Consider the following 20,186-nt stretch of genomic DNA (forward strand, 5'->3'; position numbering starts at 1 on the left):
CAAAACTGGTTTCTTCAGCCCTGGTTGCAAGGAAGAGTCTTAAAGGCACAGATACTGAGAAAGAATAGTTAAGATCGACGCCATATTTTGGTGCCCCAATTTGGTGCATCTATTGGTAGACATTAACTACTTTGAAAATTCGATGTGGATTATGCTATGAGCTGGTTGTCTTTGGTAAGGGATTCAAGGGTTGACTTCAACTATTTCTAGGAGTATTAGGATGCTGGCAAGTAATCCAAACTTTCTTTGCTTCAATTTCTTTTCTTCACTTTTACAATGTTTGGTAAAATCATTCTCTTATCTTTCTTGCTGACCTTAAATGAATGTGGTGGAGAAAAAAAAGTGAAGAATAGAGATCCCTTTAGAAAAAGGTCAGGATATTACATTTATTATATCATTTATTGTTATACACCCAGAATGGACAGCTTTCTTATTCTCTATCCTTCATAAAGGAACCCTTGCAAACTGGTGGGCAGTTAAAAACTTTGAAAAGAAGCAAGTCTTCCTATTTCATTTCACATTGCCTCACTTCTCGTTTTGATCGGGATGGAGATAAAAGGAGGACTTAGAAATACACCGTCATTGGATGTGTAGATGGACCGTAGGAGAGCCCTGGCCTGTGACATTAGGTGGCAGATGATTCCAAATGGTGGCTGAACCTCAGCGAGGAAAAGTAGGACACTCTACAGTAAAGAGTCACAGGAAAGATTTCAGAGCAGGATGATTTTCCTTTGGGGGATTTATTATTTAGTCTTGTTTGGCAAGCCCACGTGGCTACAAAATCCTTGAAAAATTTGAAAACATGACAATTGGTTTAATTATGGGCCCCCCTCATTTCTTGGTTCTTCCAAAAAGAATTGTTTTGACTAAAGGTTGTTACCAGCTGTAAATTCCATCTTTACCATGAATGGAAGATGTGGTTTTTGTTCCTTTTGCAGCCTGCACATTGATGTAGAGCTCTACCCTGGGCTCCATTTTTCCTCTCCAAAATCCTGTCCTTGTCCTCTTTAGATCCAAGTCCTTTTCACCCCTGAGTGTTTTTGTAGCAATAGGGACTTGCCATTACTTCTTTTTTTTTTGGTTGAAAAATACTGTAATAAAACTAGGCCATGAATATATTCTGGTGGCATGGTTTGTAAACGAAAAATTTTTTAAAAGATGCCTTTCTTGATGAATCCATTAGTGTTGTCGGTTTAAAAAAAAAAAAAGGATGGCAGGTGGATTCTCCTTTTCTCCCAAGCACCTCTGATCCCAGTGTACAAATAATGTTTATATTCCAGTTCACAGAAAAAAAAAAGGAACGTGAAAATATTTCATTGAAAGCTGACAGCTTTAACGAACTTTAAAGGTTAACCCTGGTGCTAGTTAACATATCTATTCATGTCTCCATCAGTCTATTGAATTACTCAGCTGAACACGCACACAAAAGCAAAACTTGAAAAAAAATACCCAGAAAGCCAACATTAATAATTCATAAATACTGGAGGCTGGTGACTGACAATTTTCCCCCTACTGTGTTGAAGTCTGTTAAGAACTGAATCCTGATAGCTCCTAAGTTACTTTAGAAACTCAGTGAGCAACCCTGTCCAAGAATGTTAATGTTTCTGTAAGTGGTTAGCTACCGAAACAGTGGATTTTTATCCCCTCAAGCACTTGTTCATGTCCCTTTGGATTAGTATAAGGTACAGCTTTTCATGAGATGTTTAACTGACAGTTTTTATATTTGAATTTCTCAAGCATCTGCAGACCATAAAGAACTCCAAATTCAGCCATAATCCTCTGTTACAAAGTAAATCGGCATTTTTGAACAGATTCCAGATACCAATTACAGCATTAATGAGGATATACAATCGTGTTGTCTGCCCGGGCAGGGTTAGAAGCGAATGTTGCTCCTGACAGGGCTGGCCTGCCTCCGAATTTGCCATCCTCCCTCCTCCATGTGCATAAAATTGTGCTTATCAAACCTCCCCATTAAAAATAGGAGCTATCAACGTCTTTAAGGATTAACTATTTTCCTGGGGACACAAGGGATAAATACTACCACTGTTTGTTGCCTGACAGTGAATGGATTTCAAGCTCTTGTATAGGAAGAATAAACATTCCGGCTTGATGTTACTAGGAAGATTTAGCAAAGAGCTCCCACAGAGGACTGAGATGGGGACTCTGAGGGTTCTCCCGCTGGTGCCAATGGCCTTTCTCACCTGGGTTTGCTTCAAAAGGGCTCCGTGGCTGTTGTCTACCTCATGGCTGATATTTCTACCACTCGTCAATGATTAAACTCTCTTTTATGGTCCCCACTCAGAGTTTTTAATTGTCTGTCACACCTGCCCTTTGGAAAAACAAGGGGAACATAAGGGGTCTTCTCAGACTTGGGAATGGTTGACAGGAGGCTTTCTGTGAGTTCTCACAAGCCAGCTTCTAATACAGGAAACTATGGTGGTAGTCCAATGTTGAAACCCTTACGTGGCTTCTTAAACTGCAGGGTTTATGTTAGGGATAGTTAGAGAAATAACTCAGTCTCTGCCCTGATTACCAACAAGCTTGTTTCTGTTTCTCTTACATTGCAGTTATGGCAACGACCAGAAACTATTACATTAACTACAGTCCTTCCTCATTAAAGTCTTAGTCTTGGGGCGCCTGCGTGGCTCAGTCGTTAAGCGTCCGCCATCAGCTCAGGTCATGATCTCAGGGTCCTGGGATCGAGCCCCGCATCGGGCTCCCTGCTCTGCGGGAAGCCTGCTTCTCCCTCTCCCACTTCCCCTGCTTGTGTTCCCTCTCTCGCTGTGTCTCTCTCTGTCAAATAAATAAATAAAATCTTTAAAAAAAAAAAACTCTTAGTCTCATGAACAGCCACTAAAGGATGGAAGTTTCAGGAAGATTTGTGTGTTGCAGAGTAGAAACTCAAAAATAATTGATTAACTTAAGACATCGGCTTCTGTATTAAGTAATAAGTAAAGCCCAAAACATCTACTGAGCACCTTTCCTCTAGGAAGGACTTCACCAAGTATGATGAGTGTGTTAGTCGTTTGTAATGGAGGCAGTTTGAAATCCTGAGCTGCTGATTAATGACCATGTAAGTGTGGACAAACTGCCTAAGACTTCTGAGCCTCTGTTTTCTGGTCTGCAAATCGGGGATAATAGTATTTACCTAATAGGGTTGCAGAGCAGTTTAAATAAAATAATGTAGATGAAACATCTAGCAGAATTAATAGTAAGTGCTATTTTCCTTCCCTTTACAGTAGAATCAGAACAATCTTTTCAAAGGTGTGTGTGTGTGTGTGTATTACTTTACTGTAATCCTGTGAGGTAGAAAAAGCACACTTTGATTACTGCTATTTTTCAGATGAAAAGAATCCAGGCACTATCAAGTTAAATGACTTGTCCAAGTTTGCATCTAATTCCGAATTGGCAGTTGTCTACAGATTTTCTTCTTTATACTATTTCCATATCTACTGACTTTTTGTACCACCTTATAAGGAAGTCCACATTAAATAATAAATACCTTACTCCTAAGTATTTCAGTCAAACTTTGTCATTAGGCTAAAGGTTATAGGTTAATTTAACAGGAGGAAGAAAAATGTTTCAGAGATCACTGATGTGATATTTAATGATCTGTACTTTTTCATAGAAAAAATTTTAATAGCTAATAGTTATTTTGGGCTTGTTAAGTATCAGGAGTTATACTAAATGCTATACAAATATTAACTTTTTGAATTTTATTTATTAGAGAAAGAGCTCATGCACATGAGCAGGGGAGGGGGAGAGGTAGAGGGAGGAGAGGGAAAGGGAGACAGAGAGGGAGAAGGAGAGAATCTCCAGCAGACTCCCCACTGACCTTGGAGCCCTATTCAGGGCTCAGTCTCACGACCCTGAGATCATGACTTGAGCCAAAATCAAGAGTTGGATGCTTAACCGACTGAGCCACCCAGGTGCTCCTTAACTTTTTAACTTCTTAGGATATTGATAACTGTCAGCATCTCCATTTTATAGCTGAAGAAACAGAGGCATGGAAAGGTTGAGTAAACAGCATCAAATTACCCATATAGTGGGTGGTGAAACTGCCTTTCAAACCCAGGAGTTGTAATCAGGATTCACAGTACTTAATGCACCAATTTTGCTTCCCAATTGTTTACATGAAATATAAAATTAATTATGGTAGAAGAGACAATAATATCTCAACGTGTTTGTGATTTTGACTTTCTGTGAGGTTCAATTTCAAAGTTCATTAAGAAGAAAGGAAAAATTTCAAGGAATTCAATTAATGCTCATTCTGTTCTATATAAATTTTTATTCTTATAACTAGCTTTTAATCTCTTATTTAATAAATAAAAATCTTAATACAAAATTGAATGGCAGGTCAGACAAATGCGGGTGATCTACCTTCTGTATTTGAGACTATGTTCACTTTATTATAAAAGAGAACATCAATTATAATTTTGTTTCCAAACCCAAATTTAATTAATATGGATTTAGTCATAGCATTCCCTCACCTATACAGAGTTCTCAACTATATGGAATTATATCTTTTATTAAAAACTTTAGGGACGCCTGAGTGGCTCAGTCGGTTAAGCGTCTGCCTTCGGCTCAGGTCATGATCCCAGAGTCCTGGGATCAAGTCCCACATCGGGCTCCCTGCTTGGCGGGGAGCCAGCTTCTCCCTCTGCCTGCCTGTCCCCCTGCATGTGCACTTGCTTGCTCTCTCTCTCTCCCTGACAAATAAATAAATAAAATCTTAAAAAAAATAAAAATAAAAAAAACTTTATCAATACTTTTTTCTCGAATTTTCTGGTCACTCTCTATAACCCAGAGACTCATAGGACAAGTGTTTCAATCATTATTTCTCAGCTTGATAGCATTTTAGAAAATTTAGCTTTGAAATCCAGAATTCTCTTCTGCCCAATGTGCATTTATAAAAATCTATTTTCTTTTTTTTTTCCCTTTGAAGATTTGAGACAGCTTGTAACACAGCAAACCCAAAAGAAATAAAATATCAGGATCAGATAAAAAGAAGAGCATAATTATACACATCATAAGGCTCAAACCTTGTTGCCATAGCTGGTGTGTGAATTTGGTTCTAAGCCATTATATAATTCCTCGAGGGCAGTGAATGATGTAATAAACACTGACCTCAATTACATTTTTATAACTTATAAAACACTAAATTTCATATGGCTTGACTATATGATGACATTTGATAAAAGCTGAAGGTAAACATTCCTCTCTTAGGGATACCCTAAATGTCTACCAAATATGTCACTTTCTGATAGCTCAGCTTACTTCAAAGCTGCAAGTACCTGGAGAAGTTAATGGACTGTACAAATATTTTCAAAACCGTTTTTTTCTATATTACAGTTATTTAGCAGAAGTCTCATGAACTTTCTCTCCCAAATTTATAAAACGTATATAAAAAATACAAAGCAACATAAGCACTTACTGATCTTTCCCTCTACTCTCCTTCTCTTCCCTTTCCTGTAACTGGTATCAATAACTGGTGTGTATTGGTCCATTCCACAGTAGACAATGCAAAAAAATGCTAGATCCAATGCTTTAAAATATCCTTTTTCTTTTCTTTTTAAAAAAGATTTACTTACTTATTTGAGAGAGAGTGCATGCACAAGTGGGAGGGACAGAGGGAGAGGGAGAAAGAATATCTAGCAGACTCCACGCTGAGTGTGGAGCTGATATGGGGCTCGATCTCACAACCCTGAGATCACGACCTGAGGTGAAATCAAGAGTCAGATGCTTAATCAACTGTACGACCCAGGTGCCCTACCTTTTTCTTTTTTTTTAAAGATGTCTGACTGAGCTGGGGTTACAGTATGTGAAATAATCAGAGTTCAGGGTCAGTGAGAAGGAAAAGAAATAGGGAAGAACTGGAGCTGGTATTTGCCCTGATGACACCTGCTGAACTCTGTAAGTTAAGTCCTGGGTTCTGAAGTTCCACATGTGGGGAATAGGAGATAAGGCCTGCAACCCAAGGAAAATGGGATGGCAGATCAGCACCTTCCACATAAGGCTGAAGTCAACACCCTCATTTGGTACCTTGGAAAAGAGTATGTCCTTCAGAAGCAAACTTGCCTATTTTGTCTTTGGCGAGAAAAATAGTCTTCTCAGAGAACCTGAAAAAAAAAAGGGCACAATCACCAATATAACTGGAAAAAACTCATCAGTTAGAGAAATTCCAGGTTGTTAGTACTGCCAGGCCCATCTAGAAAACAAACAAACATGAATTCTATGTGGAGGGATGCATAAATCATAAACTCAAGCAGAAGAGGCACAGAGCTTTTGACAGTTTCATGGTGCTCAGAAGACAAGAATTGGAATTCATTGCTCTTCAAAATGAGGAACTCTGAAAAAATGCCCCAGGCTTTAAATTGAGTCTCCTGAGGGCTAAACCCTGGGAATAAAGATAAACTGAAAATAGACTCGATCTTCCAAAAACTGACACCAAATCCCAAATCATCTCAATCTCTGATTGAATAAAGATGATCAACCCCTCATCCAGCTGCTTGTCTGAAAAATAGTAAATTATCTCTAAAGAAAGAAAGCATCATTTAAAACTTCTACATTTTAAAAATACATTATAGTCTGGCATGACAAAAAAAAATTATCTGATATGCCAAGAGGACTTCTTACCAAAAACCAAGAGGAAAAACAGAAAAGATATAGACCCATAGGTAATCCAGGTACTGACATTAATATCTGTAGAAAGAGGTGGATGAAGAATTTCACCAGAGAATTACAACCTATAAAAAATAACACAGAGGGGATTCTATAACTGCAAAATTTATGAACTGAAATTAAGAATGCAATAGATTGATTTAACAGGAGATTAGATAAAGCAGGAGAGAAAATTAGGGTAATCATTAAAAGAATCATAAATGGAAGCATAACTAAAAGCTAACAAAGGGGAAAAATTGAATAATAAAAGCTACTTGATAAATCCAAAAGAAAGCAAGGAGAAGATGAAATGAAGAGTAGTTTGGACAAATCAGAAATGAATAAGAGAGATTTAAGCGGAAATATTTCAATAATTACCTTTAATAGAGATGGAGCAAATACTCCAGTTAAAATACTGTCAGAGTCAGATTGGGTCAAAAACAAATCAAAATGTGCTTTATATGATTTTAATATATGACACAGAAAGGATGAAAGTATAGAGGAAGCACACTGGGCAAACACTGACCAAAAGATGCTGTGGGCTGTACTACTAGTATTAGCACATCTAGTAAAAAGTAGTGTACTTAGTGAATAAGTATCATTAGAAAAAAAAAAAAAAAAGGAAAAAAGAAATTAGAAAAAAAAAAAGAGGAACATACAGTGATAAAAGTTATAATAATTCCAATTTGGTATGCATCAAATAACACCTGAAAATATATGAAGCAAAATTGACAAAACTAGAGTGAAAAATAGACAAGTCCACTATCATGTTAAAAGATGTTAACTGACACGATATGGACACAAAAAGTCAGTAAGAAGAACCGACTGGGTGGCTCAGTAGGTTAAGCATCTGCCTTCAGCTCAGGTCATGATCCTGGGGTCCTGGGATCGAGACCTACATCGGGCTCCTTGCTCAGTGGAGAGCCTGCTGCTCCCCCTGCTTGTGTGCTCTCTTTCTCTCTCTCTCTGGCAAATAAATAAATAAAATCTTTTTTAAAAATGTCAGTAAGAATAGAGATAATATGAACAACATGATTTTCTAATTTGGCCCAATTAGCAAATATAGAACACTACACTTCAGAATATACACCTCTTTTCAGGTGCACATGGTACATTATACAAAATTAACTACAGAGAGCCATATGGGCCAGAAAGCAAGTCTCAATAACAAATGACTAAAATTAGGAGTATGTTTTCTGATCACAAGAGAATTATGATAAAAATTAATAATAGAAAGGTATCTTGAAAATCCTCAAATATTTGGAAATGAAGCAGTTTTCTTTTGAAATGAACTAAAGGTGAAAAAGTTATCACAATGTAAATTAGAAAATATTTAAAATTGATTGTTAATAAGAGCATCACATATTGAAACATGAGGGACAGAGCTAAAGCCATGATTAGAAAGGAAATTAGAGTTTTCAATGTATATATTAGACAAGAAGAGAGGCTGGAAGGTCAATGATCCGAGCAACCACATGAAGGTGTTAGAATACAAACAGTGAATCAAAAATCAAAGATAGTAGAAAGGAGAAAATTTTAAAAAGAAAGGAAATTAATAAAATAAACTACATATGTATAATAGGAAATATCAACAAAATAAAATTTGACTCTTTGAAAAGATTTTAAAAAATTCATAATCTTATGGCAAATAGATAAAGAAAAAAGAGAGAAATACAAATTACCAATATTAGGAGTAAAAAAAGGGACATTATTACAGATCATACAGTCATTAAATCTCATAACAGGGTATTATAAACACGTTTATCCCAATATATGTAAAAATTCAGGCTAAATAGTTAAATTTATAGAAAACTACAGTTTAACAAACCAATTCAAGAAAAGATAGAATATTTGAAAAGTTTTATATCAATTAAGGAAATTGAATCCAGATAAACACTTTTCACAAATAATTCTCCAGGCCTAGATGGCGTCACTTCTAAACTCTTCCAAATATTTAAGGAAGAAATAAGTAAACAATGTTTAGACAAACTTTTCCAAAAGTTGAAAAAGAGGAAACACCTCCCTCTACATTACACCTCCCTGAACTTTTCATGTATCCAAAATATTATACTGATACCTAATTGGACGACGACAACAAAACATATAAAAATTATGAGTCAATGTCTTGAACATAGATGCAAAATCCCTAAGCAAAAATATTTAAATGGCAAGTCCAGTGATGTATGGAAACGCTAACACATCACAACCAAGTTGTTTATTCAGAAAATAAAAGATTAATTAAACATTTGAAAACAATTGAAACTAAAAACTAACCAAATAAAGAAGAAAATCATATAGTTATCTCATATAAATCATATAGGCGGGAAAAGCATGTGATAAAATAAAAAAATGGTTCATGATAGAAACGCTTAATAACAACTAGCAAACTAATAATAAAGGAAAACATTCTCAGCCCGATGAAGAGTATTGCTACATATTGAATGTTTGTGTGCACCTCAAATTCATATTTAGAAATCTTAATGCCTAACGTGATAGTATTAGGAAATGAGGTATTTCAGAAGTGATTAAAGTTTTAATAGGAAAGGCCCAAGAGAGTCCTCTTGAACATTCTACCATGAGAGAACACAGTGAGACGTTAGCAGTCTGTAACCCACAAGAGGTCCTTCATCAGAACCTGACCATGCTGACACTCTGAATTTGGACTTCCAGCCCCCAGACCCATAAGAAATAAATTTCTGTTGTTTATAAGCTACCCAGTCTTTGGTATTTTGGTATAGCAGTCCAAATGGACTAAGATGGGTATTCTATAAAATACCTATAGTCAACTTCATACTTAATGGTGAGATGTTGAAGGCTTTCCCTCTTATATCAGGAACAACACAGGGTCCTAGCTTCTGAAAGTGGGCAAGGAAAAGAAATAAAATATATAAGGATTGAAAATGATGAAATAAAATTTCATTGTTCACTGATGACATGTGAACATAGAAAATCCAAAAGAATTTGCAAAGAGTTAAAAAATGAACTTAGTGAAATACTGAATAAAATGTCAATATACAAATATCAATGGTTTTTCTCTATATTAGCAAAACAATTAGGAAATAAAATCTTAAAAACATATTGTTTACAGTAGTATCAAACAATATCAATACCTGAGGATAAATACAATGGAAATGTGAGAATCCTACATTGAAAATTAAATAACCCTATTCCAATCTATTGAAAGATGTGAAAGAAGACCAAAATAATGGACCAAAACCATGTTCACCTATTGGAAGGCTCAATATTAAAGAGACATTAGCCTTTCCCATACGGATTTATAGATACAATGCAATTCCAGGTTGATTGGTTTATTTATTACCAGTCATCTCTCTCTTTTGCTCTCTCTCATCTATCTCTCCTGGAAAGTGGCATGCTGATTCTAAAATGTATATGAAAATGCAAAGGGATAAAATTAGCTAGGATGATTTTGAAGGAGAGGAACAAAGTTTCAGGGACTATACTACTAGATATCAAGATTTATCATAAAGTTGTTTTAATTAAGATATATGATATTGATATATAGATAGCCTAATCAATGAAACAATAGAGTCCAAAAGCGACCCACCCTTATAAGGTCACTTGATTTATGATAATGATTATACTGGAGATCTGTGGAGGAAAGAATGGTCTTTTCAATAAATGGTGCTGAGTCAATCAGATATACATATTTAGAAAAAGAATATTATTCCTACCCTACACCATATTGTAGACCAAAAAACAAAAACAAAAGCAAAACAATTCTAGATTCAATAATAAGTCTAAATAGGGGCGGTGAAACAATAAAAGTTCTAGAAAATAATATGAGGATTGTAGAGACTAGAATTTCTTAGTGGTATCTAGAATTCACCATAGAGATGCAACCCCTTCCAGAGATTCTGTCCAAAGTGGCAGGGTAGAGAGGAAGAAGAGGTGGGAGAGGGGAGTGGAGGAGAGGAGAGCAGAGGAGAGGAGAGGAGAGGAAGGGAGTGGAGGGGAGGGGAGGAGAGGGAGAAACACTACCTGGCTTCTCCCACCTTTAATCTCCCACTGGAGCCTACCCTGCTGGACAAAGGTCAAAGTCAGTTGTCAAGGAAGCTTGGAAATAGAGCAGAGCAGGGGATGCAAGAGAAATGGATCTGAGAGTAAACAAACAAACAAACAAACAAAAATGAAAGCAAATGAACAAACAAAAGCAGCCTGACACAATCGAGTTCAAAAGACAAGCATCGGTCAAGAAAAAGGAGATGAAGTGTAAGTCAGGAGATGGGAGGATACAGAAATGAGACAGATGGAAGGCAACAGAAATCATCTGTGAGGTGAGAGAGTCCACATTAATTATAGCAAATGAAGTAATGGCATCAAATGGGCTATTTTTCTGAGGTCCAGCTGTATGTTTCCTACACAGACTATGTATACAACATAGACTAGGTATACAAATTCTATCTCATAGGGGCTTCTCCTCACTGAGAGTTCTCCTGCCTGGTCCTGCCTGGACTGGTCAGAGTGAACAAATACTAAGAGGAAATAGTAGTTAATGATTTCTTAAAATGCCAGTCATCTTTATTATTATTTGGATGAATCTATTCCATATAAGATGAATCAAAAAAGCTCATGGATGGAATAGGATAATTATTAAAAATAAGTTTATTTTATTTACCCTTCCTATTACTTATTATTTACTTTTATTCAAACTTTAAAAAATTCCATTTCATTTTATTTTTAAATGAGCCTCCTATTGGAAATTTTAAATCTATCTATATCTATATTATCTCTATATTTTGAATATGCTATATGTATATTCTGAAAGGTAATCAGTCGAATACTTAGTGTTGACAATGAATTGAATATAATCCTTGACTTTTATTCAGCCTTTAAATTGTTAGGTATGAGGGGAAGGAAAAAACCCAACAAAACTCCAAACTGGTTCCAAGAATGGCTTTCCTTTTTAGCCAGTGTTACATTTTTCACAGGATGGGGGAAAAAGCTTTAGTGGTTGCATGCTGTTCTCGGGTAATACTTTTTAGTAATGCAAGAGCTTAGTTGGCCGGGTAACTTGATTACTCTGGAGGGCATGCTATTAGCAGAATGGGAAGGAATCAAAAGAAAAAAAAATTTACATTAAGGCCACAGACATGCCATACAATACAATTACTTCAGGTTTTATATCCAAAAAGCTATTATACTTTTTCCCCCCATTCTTTTAGCACTGTGGTATTCTGGTAAGGGGTTTTATAAGAGGCAAGAAATGGATGCTAGCCCAGAAAAGCCCAAGAGATTGTTTTGTGAATGAAAAAGGCCTGAAGCTGGGAATAAGTCCATATGGATTTTTCTTTTTAGCTCTTTCCAATGAATTGCGGTTATCCATGGATAATCAATTCACTGCTTTTTTGCCTTAGTTTTCACATGGAAATGATCATTCTAGTTTTTATCACAGAAATGCTATATGCATAAAAGAGACAATCTGTACAAAATACTTTTGAATACCTGACAGAAAAGCACAGTGTCCTTCCAAATCATTCCCTGGAATCTCACTGTTCTTCACTTCTCAGTAGAAATTGTTATGAGGGAAGAGCATTTTGGAGTTGTTAGCAGTTAGGACAGGTTAGGTTATGCCATAGTAACAAATCAGTCCCCACATCTTAGTACCTTAACAGAAAAAGGATTTAATTGTCATCCATTCAATGTATTCTACATGAATGTCCTACATGGGTCTACAATGGAAGGCTTTGCTTGAAGCAGTTACTCAGATCCAGGCTGAAGGAGCCTACCATCTTGTGTTGCTGCCACCGCAAAAACATGGTTTCTAGGGTACCTGGGTGGCTTAGTCGGTTAAGCATCTAACTTCGTCTTGGGTCATGATCTTGGGGTCCTGGGATCAAGCCCAGCGTTGGGCTCCCCACTCAGTAGAGAGTCTACTTGTCGCTCTCTCTCTCTACCCTTTCCCCTGCTTGTCCTCTCTCTTTCTCAAGTAAATAAATAAAATCTTAAAACACACACACACACACCAAAAACCATGGTTTCCAGGGTCTCTGTGAGAGGGAGAGAGAGAGAGAGCATAGAGCACTCACACCTGCTCTTCGGTGCCTTGACCAAAAGTGGCACAAATCTCTTTCATTCGCAAGCTAATCAAATGACTCCATTTACCTGCATGAGGCCTGCAAAGTTCTCATGTGCCTGGGAAGGACCACAGGGAGGGAACACTACACTCTTAGCAACAGTCCACTAGAAGTCAGTGATTGAAATATGCAGAGGGGCTCATCAGAAGGGAGCCATTTACAAATGAGGTGGACCTTCATCACTTAACTCATGTACATCAGCACAGTAGTGTTTTAGTATTTCACTCCTGTTTTGGTGGATGTCCAACCCAAATTTCCTGGGGTTTTAAGGTGATTCATCAGCATAGATACAAATTCTCACCTTAAGTGTTAGACTCTGAGCTGCTCTCTGAGCAAACTGTGATCTTCTCCTTCCACTGGGAAATTTTAATAGTCCATTTCTCTTTTCAGGAGCCTGCTCCTGTGTTCTGGCTAGAGAGAACAGGACCAAGGCCAAGTTAAGGTCTGGACATTTAAGACAGAGACACATCTAGTCTGAGTTTGCTGAGCAGCTTATTGAATCCTATATCAATCTTGGTACATGTGCTGCAGAAACTATTTTATAAGCAAGTAAAAGAGATAATTTATGTAAAAGTGCCTAGCACAGTTCCTGACTTGTCTATAGTAGGTGCTCAATAAATGTACTTGTACTCCCTTTGCAAAGGAAGTAAAAATCATACTGGTTTCTACTCTATATATGAATCTATTTATTGGGATTCTCAGGTAATGAAATCCTTCTTACTCCTGTACTCCTGTCTTACCAGTTCTATAATTATGAAGCTATTAAAACTTCTATTCAGAGGTAGGACTTTATTATAAGGCATGCACTAGAAGTAGAACAGTGAACAAAATGACCAAAGTTCCCATTCGTGTCTTATAGCCTAGGGGTCAGGCAGCAGTGCGGACAAAGAGCAAACAAATAAATGAATAAGTAAAATATCAACGAGATGTACTAGGGAGAGAATTAAGGGTGGAGTGAGATAGTGAATGACTGGGGACTACTTCAGAGAGGTGGTGGATCGGTTTGGTTTCCCCACGGAAAAACAGAGGCAATTCAAGCATTGCAGGAATAAGGAGTCAAGTGAATGTGGGAAGAACTGGAGAGTGAAGGTCTGGAAAGTTTCAGACTGGGAGGCAGAGAAGCAATCACTGGCCCATTTGGAAAAGCCAGAGATCAAAGCAAAGTTCAAGAAGTAGCACAAGACGGGCGCCTGGGTGGCTCAGTTGGTTGGGCGACTGCCTTCGGCTCAGGTCATGATCCGGGAGTCCCAGAATCAAGTCCCACATCGGGCTCCCTGCTCTGCGGGGAGTCTGCTTCTCCCTCGGACCCTCTCGTGCTCTCTCTCTCTCAAACAAATGAAATGTTAAAAAAAAAAAAAAGAAGTAGCACAAGACTGCTCTTGAAGCTAGTCTTCTCGGGCTGTGAAGTGAGGCTGACTCTCCCAACCTTCTAAGAATAATGACCTCTGTCTCCTAAATCTTTTTTTTTTTTAATTTTTTATTGTTATGTTAATCCCCATACATTTGTCTCCTAAATCTTGCTCAAATTCCTCTCCATGGAGAAACTTAAAGCAGAAGCATACAGAAAAGGGAATTCTGGGAAATGTAGTTCTTAGCCTTAGGTGGGTGTGGTGGTTTGGTGCTGGGCGGACAGCAGACATTTTACCACCAATGATAAGGATGGCATTTAAGCTGGAATCTGATGGCAGGAAGGAGTCAGCTTTTTGGGATGTTAGGGAAGAACATTCCAGGCAGAGTGGAAAGAGCTTCCTGTGTTTTCTAGAAACATCCAGGAGGCCAATGTGGCTGGAGATGAGTGAGAGAAGAGTAGAAGGAGAGGTGTTGGGGAGGAAGTGAGGAAAAGAGTCATGTGGGGTCCTACAGGCTACAACGGGCCCATTAGGTGTCTATGTGCCTGGGTCCTGCAGGTAAAGTGTTTGTGGTAGAAAGCTGAAGAAGCTGCTTAGAAAGGGAGACTCTGTGAGACCAAGGACCCAGGCTTTTCTGCTTTAGTGCCAGGCAGTGGAGACAGACACAGAGCAGGGACAAGGGTGTTCTTTGCAGAGTTGCCAGAAAACAACAGGGTTTTGTAGCATAGAGTGTGCGGAGAATGCAGTCCTATGTGGAGGCTGAAGAGAAGACATTTGGGAGCATCTGGAGACAGTTACTTTGGAAAAGACATCAATGTTTTTACAGTTGAAAAGAGTCACCTTGTCGGAAGGGAGGTGCTCTGTAGTAGGTTTGAGTTGTCAACTGACAAATTCAGATACAAATGTGAGAACTCTCATCCAGAAATAATGGGATGAAAAAATAGAACAAAACTTTGAAAGGGGAGATGGAGGTCCAGTGAAATATGGGTTATTAAATATTAGGGTGGCCCCATGGTCCTCAAAGCCTGAATAAAAGCCATGGGGAACCTCAGGTTACATTCACTAAGCCCTTGCTTCAATGTGTTTAGAAAGTTAAAGGATATTCATTTCCCTTTGGGAATTCAGTGATTTCCTTCCCACTATGTGTACATGCTTCGCTGAAACAACTAGGTTGCTTGGAATTTTTATTCATCATAATTTCAAACCCAAAATCTATAGTTTTAGATATTTCAATTCTCCTAATAAAAATGCTAGCCAGAGTTCATCAAAAGCAGGCTGGTCTGTGCCCCATTGTAGCAACGTTTCTGGGATAACAAGATGGCTCCAGTGCCCCCATATGTCTCTCCTTCTCATTGTCTGAAACACCATGACAGAGAGGCACTTGGCCTGTTGTTACAATTGAATCACAGTTGCCCACCGTGATAACTGCTCATTAAGGCTCCCTGTTTTGGCTTTCTTACCTTTTCCGTCTCACTTCTGCAGTCCCCTACCAGTGCTTCCTGAGATCACCTCCCAAATAAACCACTTGTATGCAAATCCTAGTTTCATTGCCATTTTCAGGGAAAGCCTAGCTAAAGCCAACAATCACAGCTGAATGTACTGAGGGTGAGCTAGGTGCCAGGTGCTACACAATTCTCATCTAATTGCTGAAACAACCCTAGGAGGTACATCTTTTATCATTATTATCCTCATTTTACCCATGAGGAAAACAAGGCACAGAAAAGTAACGTAGTTTGCTCATGGTCACCTAGCTAGAAAATGGCAGAGCCGGGAACGCACGGGACCCTCATTCCATTGCCATCCCCCTTTCACCAATTTCTGATCAATTTTGTTCCTTTTGGCATCCCATAGGAAAATATTTAATCTCTTTGTCATCCTACTTTCTAAAAATTGCTCCCCCCACACACTTCCTTCCTCATTATAATATATAATAATACGATGCTGTTTTTATAAAATTCCCCTAATCTGAGCACTTCTGTGGAAGCATATATTACTACTGATGGTAATAACAGGCCACCAACCTCACCAACATCTTCATGTTCTTCACATTTACCAAAGAATGCCTTGAGTGATGTATTTCCCCCAAAGCTCTTGAGACTTGTCTGCCTCTGTATGAAAGGCTGAGGCTTTGAGCCCAAGGCTTCTCTTTGCAGAGTGATGATTGTAAGGGGAGGAATATGTGTGATGCATTTAGATTGCAATGCCTGTGGGCCTTTACTGAGGTTCCTATTTTTGCTTTTTGGGTGCAGTCCCAAAATAGACCACTTTCCTTCACCCAATTTGATTTCTTCTCTCACAACTCCTCTGGCAACACTGATCTGTTTATCTGTCGTGGCAAAGTGATACCAGTCTGCCCCAGCATGGAGGCTAGAGGACTAGAGGTTGCATCTATGTTTATATGGCTGTGGATGCATCTCTCGCTCAATCTTTCTCCCTGTGGGTGTGACTCAGACTTTGTTTCAGTGTCTACCTTGGGATTTGTTTCATTGTCCTGGAAACTCTCTTAAAGAAGCTTAATGTATATTCTTTATATAGGTTCAGGTCTTAGAGATGGACTCCATGATTTCTCCCTCCTCTCTTCACATAAATCATTCACTTCTGCTTCTCTTTTTGTTTCTGTTTTGATCTCCTCTCCTTCTACCTGCTGCCTTTTCTGCTCATTCATCTGTTTATCCACCATAGTGACCTCGGTCCCCATATTTTTATGACCTCTCCACTCAGCTTCCTACAACTAAATGAATTGGTTTCTGTGCTCTGCTTCCCAGTTCTTGGGAGACAGACTATGATTTGCCATATGATTTGCCCCAGCTGGAGTAAAGAGACCATCCCTGCTACAACCATTTGGTGGGGATGATGTTTATTCATCAGGAGTTGCCAGTCTAAGAAGATTCTCTCCATGGCAGCAAAACTGACCTTCATGTTGGCTAAAACATTTATATATATATATAGTTTATATATATTAAATGCCAACACATTTCCCAAATTACACCATAAACGTTATCTCATTTAATCCTCATAATTGTCCTGAAATGTAGGTGTAATTATCACCATTTTACAGATGAAGAGTCTGAACGTCTGTGGCTTTCCCAAGGGGAGAGGGTCCATGTTTTATCTGTAATAGAGTTTAGGACTCTATTTCCAATCCTGGTGCCCTTTCTCCATGGGCAAATCTGATTGGGAGGACTAGTTCGAAAACCATTTTAAATGCAAGAAGCATATTTAGCAGATGTCACTGCTCTCCCATGAAGAGAGGAGTGAAGTGCGTGGAGTACATTTGTATTTTTTCACTCCATGAGGTCAGCTCACCAGAGGTGAAGCTTGCCTGCAGATGCATAACAATGTTTTAAGATGATGAGCAAGAAAACCCTGCTGTTCTGGAGCAGAGATCCCTGGAGACGAGGCTCAAAGAGCAATGAGAAGAGAATAAGTGAACCAAGAAGGCTCCAGAGTGAAGATGAGCACTAGAGCCAGGCATGTGGAGAGCAGCAGAGTGGCCTGGACAGGACTCAGGGGCCATTTGAGAACTGATTTCATGCAGCCTTAAATGAGACTGAGAAACAAGAGTAGCCCTTCCCCCAAGGATCTGTGGAAGTTCCAGTTTTACTGAGATAATTGAAATGTCTGATGTTTCCTTTGCCACTTAAAATTTTGGGATGCACTGTCCCCTCCCCTCAGCCTTCCCCTCTTGCCCTCTGTCTTACTCAGGAGCTGCTTGTAGACACTCTAGAGTTTTTCAATATATTTATGATACTTTGTATTCTTGCAACTTCTTCTTTTTTTTTTTTTTTAGTTTTACCTCTTGTTTTATTGTCAATTTTAGTTGCTCTTTTTTATTTTTTTAATTTTTTTTAAATTTTTTTATTGTTATGTTAATCCCCATACATTACATCATTAGTTTTAGATATAGTGTTCCATGATTCATTGTTTGTGCATAACACCCAGTGCTCCATGCAGAACGTGCCCTCCTCAATACCCATCACCAGGCTAACCCATCCTCCCACCCCCCTCCCCTCTAGAACCCTCAGTTTGTTTCTCAGAGTCCATCGTCTCTCATGGTTCCTCTCCCCCTCCGATTTCCCCCCCTTCATTCTTCCCCTCCTGCTACATTCTTCTTCTTTTTTTCTTTCTTAACATATATTGCATTATTTGTTTCAGAGGTACAGATCTGAGATTCAACAGTCTTGCACAATTCACAGCGCTTACCAGAACACATACCCTCCCCAGTGTCCATCACCCAGTCACCCCATCCCTCCCACCCCACCCCCCACTCCAGCAACCCTCAGTTTGTTTCCTGAGATTAAGAATTCCTCATATCAGTGAGGTCATATGATACATGTCTTTCTCTGATGGACTTATTTCGCTCAGCATAGTACCCTCCAGTTCCATCCACGTCGTTGCAAATGGCAAGATCTCATTCCTTTTGATAGCTGCATAATATTCCATTGTATATATATATACAACTTCTTTTTTTTTAAAGATTTTATTTATTTATTTGAGAGAGAGAGAGCACACACAAGCAGGTGTAGGGGCAGAAGGAGAGGGGGCAACAGACTCCCCCCTGAGCAGGGAGCCCAACTTGGGGCTCCATCTCAGGACCCTGGGATCATGACCTGCGCAGAAGGCAGACGCTCAACCAACTGAGCCACCCAGGTGCCCCTATTCTTGCAACTTCTTTGTCCCATTCCCAGGACACTAGGGAAGAAGCATTAGAGAAAAAGCACTAGCGTAGGAAAAATACACTAGTTCATGCAAAGTGTTAATTGCCAACAATGGCTTTATCTGCTGGCCAGCCAGGGGTTTCTACAAATTCCCAGGTTTCCTTGTGACCTAGTGTCTTAACCGAAATGAATGATGCTTTGATGGAGACCAGCCCTGGCTGTCATTACCAGAATATGTCCATTCCCAATTTTCACACGAGTGAGGTTGACTTCTGGTTTATGTAGCTTCTGGCTCAGTAAGAACTAAATGAGTAAAGAGAAAGTTCTCTGGAAAGCATGTGAAGCATCATGCAGGAAAATATTGATGGAGTCAGGGGAATACTAATTTATTGAGCATCCACAATGAGCCAGGTACTCAATTGATCACCTCCCTGTACACATTCCATAGTCCTATCGTTTTATATTTTGGTCTTTTCTCCCCCTTATTAAAGATACATGTGCAAGGGAGAATATGGCTCTCAGGACTCCTGCAACATGACTCGGGGTTCCGGAAAGTGGAAGACTTCAAGATTTCTCTCCTGAGATGAGAAGTAAACAGTTGAGGGAGATAGGTAACAAAGCTTCCTTATAATGTTTGCAATTATATATATATTTTTTATTGAACATAGCCCTTAGATTAAGATTAACAACAGTGACAGCATAGCCCATTCACACATGACTAGAACGGTTTTAAGTCCTCTACTTATATAAGCCCATTTAACTGTGATAGCATCCCTGTGAGATACATATTATTTTACAAATGAGGACATTGATATAGAGAGGTTAAGTGACTGTCTCCACTATGTGTAACTGTTAAGTGGTGAAACCAGGTTTCATGCATAGTGAAGTCCTGGAGAATCCACATTTTTAACCACTACACAAATATCAAAGGTCTGAAGCAAGTTAGATGCACATTGTGACAAGAGAGTCATATATACAGAGTGGGAAATTACCAAGAGGTCACATCAATAGAATTCAGTTGTGGTTCAAGTTCTGTGAATCAGTAGCTATGTGACCTTGGGTGCTTCCTGCTCTGAGCCTCAGTCACCTCATTTGTCAAATGAACAAAAATATAAGTCATTTCCTGTATTGCTTCATATTTATAGTCTAATTATTCTTGTCTCTATTCTTTCTCTGCCTTGGAAGTACATTAGGGATTCTGAGTAGTATACCCTATACTGCAGAATAAAATTTGGAAAAAATGGAAAGCATGGAATATTTTTTTTTTAAGTAGGCTCCACACCCAGCATGGAGCCCAATGCAGGACTTGAGCTCATGACTGAAATCAAGACCTGAGCTGAGATCAAGAGTCAGATGCTCAACTGACTGAGCCACCCAGGCACCCCTGGAATATTTTCAAATAGAATAAAATATGCTTTGTCATC

The sequence above is a fragment of the Halichoerus grypus genome, chromosome 14 (assembly GCF_964656455.1).
Source record: "Halichoerus grypus chromosome 14, mHalGry1.hap1.1, whole genome shotgun sequence".
NCBI lineage: Eukaryota > Metazoa > Chordata > Mammalia > Carnivora > Phocidae > Halichoerus > Halichoerus grypus.